Source organism: Dipodomys ordii, unplaced genomic scaffold, assembly GCF_000151885.1.
Source record: "Dipodomys ordii isolate 6190 unplaced genomic scaffold, Dord_2.0 Scaffold134, whole genome shotgun sequence".
Taxonomy (NCBI): domain Eukaryota; kingdom Metazoa; phylum Chordata; class Mammalia; order Rodentia; family Heteromyidae; genus Dipodomys; species Dipodomys ordii.
This window is the reverse complement of record NW_012267350.1, coordinates 1,248,726-1,252,398: the sequence shown is the minus strand read 5'-3', so window position 1 is coordinate 1,252,398 and position 3,673 is coordinate 1,248,726.

Here is a 3,673-nt window from a genome sequence, read left to right as displayed (position 1 = left end):
TGTGTGTGTGTGTGTGTGTGTGTGTGTGTGTGTGTGTGTGTGTGTGCTGGAGTTTGAATTCAGGGCTTGGGTACTGTCTCTTAGTTGTTGTTGTTGTTTTTTCCTGAAGACTGCCATTCTACCACTTGAGCCACAACTCCACTTCCAGCAGTTTTTTGCAGTTTAATCAGAGATAAGAATCTCAGGCAAGATCTTTCCTTCTTTCCTGTCTGGGATTAGTCAAACCTCAATCCTCAGAACTCAGCCCTCTGAGTAGCCAGGATTACACATATGAGCCACTGGCACTAGTATCCTGTTTGATTTTTTTCCTGTTTTCAAATGTAACCAATATTGAACAATACAGTAATGTGTATTTACCAAAGAAATGAATTATTCTGTGAATATTTCTTTTTCCTTTTTATCTATTGATAAATACATATTGTGATTTTGGAGTAGTTTCTACTTTTTTGCATTCCTGAAAATAATTACCTAAAACATTTTCCCAGTATGTCCCTTGATGGTTAGTTTTGATTGTCAGAATGATGCTTTTGATGTTTGTGTTTGAGACTCTGCTGTGATTTCTTCTAATAACTTCAAGTTTTAAAGTTGTCCTTCCTCTGCAAACCTAAAAAAAATTATCTATATATTTCCATATAACTTCATCTGTTTATAATTTATTTTGAAGAATTCTGTGAAGTGCATCTTTAAATTACATTCCTAAATTGACAATCATTATCTGAACTATAGTGTTATATTATCTGCAATCTGGATTTTCTGTTCTTTTCCATTGGCCAATATCTTATTTTTCTCTACTACTGTGCTCTTCACATTATCCTTGCTTATAAATAGGCACTTTGATTATCTCTGTAATTGGGTCTGTAATAGTGTATAATTTTGATTGTGTCTGTAATAGAGTATAATAGCTCAGGTTACCAAAAGACTGGGTGACTTTAAAAGAAGTGTATTTTTTTCTCACAATTTTAGGGCCTCAGAACTACAAAAATCAAAGTGCCAGACAATTTTCTTCAGTGAGAGTACTGTTCCTGTCTTGCAGACAGCCAACTTATTACTATAACCTCACAAAGACTAAGTATTCTAGTGTCATTTCTTGTAAAGACACTAATCCTAAGGGATTAAGGCCCCACCCTTATGACTTCATTTAATCTTAATTACTTCCTTACTTCAAATACATTGGGGGTTAGGGTTCCAGCATATACATTAGTAGTATATAATTGTTTCATAGCAGTATCCTGATTTTCTAATAAGAATTCAGTCCAATTAAGCTCCCTATCCTTTATTTCTATAAACCTATATACATTAATAATCAGCTACAACCTCCCCCAGCTGATCTTGGTCACTATCCTGGCTCTCCTCCACAGGCTCTATGCTGCTTGTCTAGATTACTAGCACTATAACACCCCAACTCCTCTGATCTGTCTCCATCCTCCTTTGTGAGTATCAGCTTAGACATATTTCCTGACATCTTCATTCCGATTAATGCTGAGTGATTCTAGTTCTCTCATTTATTCTTTCTTGGTTTGTTTTTTGTGCCAATCCTGGGGCTTGAACTCAATGCTTGGGTGCTGTCCCTGAGATTTTTTTTTTTTGCTAAAGTCTGGTCCTCTACCACTTGAGTCACAGCTCCCCCTCCAGCTTTTTGGTGGTTAAATGGAGATAAGGGTCTCACAGTCTTTCCTGCCTGAGCTGTCTTAGACCCATGATCCTCAGATCTCAGCCTCCTGAATAGCTAGGATTGCAGGCATGAGCCACAGGCCTTGATTCCTTTTTTGACCTTCAGTGAGAAGATTCACTGGACTGTTATCAAACTAGCCTCCAACTCCCTGTAGATTTAACTTTTCTTTTATAGGTTGGCTTTACAACTTGCCTCCAGTGACCCATTGGCTCATAATGTAGGACTTTTGGCATCATTATCGTTATTAGCAATGGTTAGAGCAAAGGCAATATATCCCTAAATCAGATTTCTTAAATTAAACCTTAAGATAGGACTCCCCATATCTAAGAGATGGCTAAAGATAAAAGCATGTAATATTCTCTTTCTGTGTCCTCAACAGTGCTCTCTTATTTTGGATGCTGGGAAGACTGGTGGTATTCTTAATATTTAGCTTCCATCTAATCGGACAAAAATGGAACACTAAAGTGTTGCATCATGGTGACAAAGGCACTTTGAGTTCTAGACTCTTCCTCAAAGTTCTAAGGTAAAGCAGGATCCTGTCTTGAAATGACATTTCTTCCCAAAGTAATTCATTCCAGAAAACATTCTTTGGCTTTTCATATAAGGCATCTCCTAAAACAGCAATTAAGCCAGGCACAAGTGGCTCACACCTGTAGTCCTTAGCTACTCAGGAGGCTGAGATCTGAGGATCACAGTTCAAAGTCAGCCCAGGCAGGAAAGACCATACATGAGACTCATATCACCAATTAACCACCAAAAAAACAGAAGTGAAGCTGTGGCTCAAGTGGTAGAGCACTAGCCTTGAACAAAAACGCTCAGGAACAGTCCAGGTCCCTCAGTTCAAGCCTCAGGACCAGCATACACACACACACACACACACACACACACACACATAACAGCAATTGAGACTATGATTACTCAGCCTTCTAAGCTTGCTTAGCAGGTGTCCCTCCATTCATTCCTAACACTTAATATAGTGTCTGGTACAGAGTAAGTGCTCTGCAAATATTTATGGAAGTCAAGAAAAGAGAACTGAATTCAAACCTGAGAACTGACACCAGCTTCTAATTTCATGTACTGGAAGATTTGTTGTTTTCATCTATATGTGGCTCTTTTATCTGTGATGAACAAACAAGTTATCTATAGGGATAACAGCATTTCAGAGACATTCTTTCAGTGATTTGGCAAGAAACATCTACTAAAAAACTCTACATAAAATGCAGAAGAGGGGAGAGACTTTTATACAATCTCCCAGACTACAAGCATTTAATACAGTTCTAAAGGAAACAATTTACTTTATTAAATCTAGGGACAGAGGCTATGGGTGTTTAGTAAAAGGACATGCTGATATTGGTGTTGAGTTTCCATTTTCCACATGTTAAATGTCCTTAACAGTTATGAAAATAATAGTGATTGGTGTATATGTTTGTGTCTTATCACCCTCATTTGATCTTAAAAAGTGATAAGATTAATAAACTCTCACTCATCTTTTTTCACTAAGACTTCTTACCCCTGTCTAAGCACTTACTTTGGAAATAGCACATTATGCCAGGTGCCAGTGGCTCACTCCTGTAATCCTAGCTACTTAGGAGCCTGATATCTGAGGATCACGGTTCAAAGCCAGCCCAGGCCGGAAAGTCCGTGAGACTCTTATCTCCAGTAAACCACCAGAAAACCGTAAGTGGCACTGTGGCTCAAGTGGTAGAGCACTTGCCTTGAGCTGAAGAGCTGAGTTTAAGCCCCACTTCCAACAAAAGAAAAAGAAAATAACACATTATGTGGGCATATCACTTAGAAATTCTAACTCTAGGAGTAGAAGCACAGGAATATCAATTCACATCAGCTTTTTATTTAGAGATTTGTTTCATCTTTTGTAGCACCTGGAATAGTCTTTTTGTACCTTTTGTCGCTGCCCTCCTCCTCCTCCTCCTCTTCCTCCTCTTCCTCCTCTTCCTCCTCCTCCTCTTCCTCCTTCTCCTCCTCCTCCTCCTCCTCCTCCTC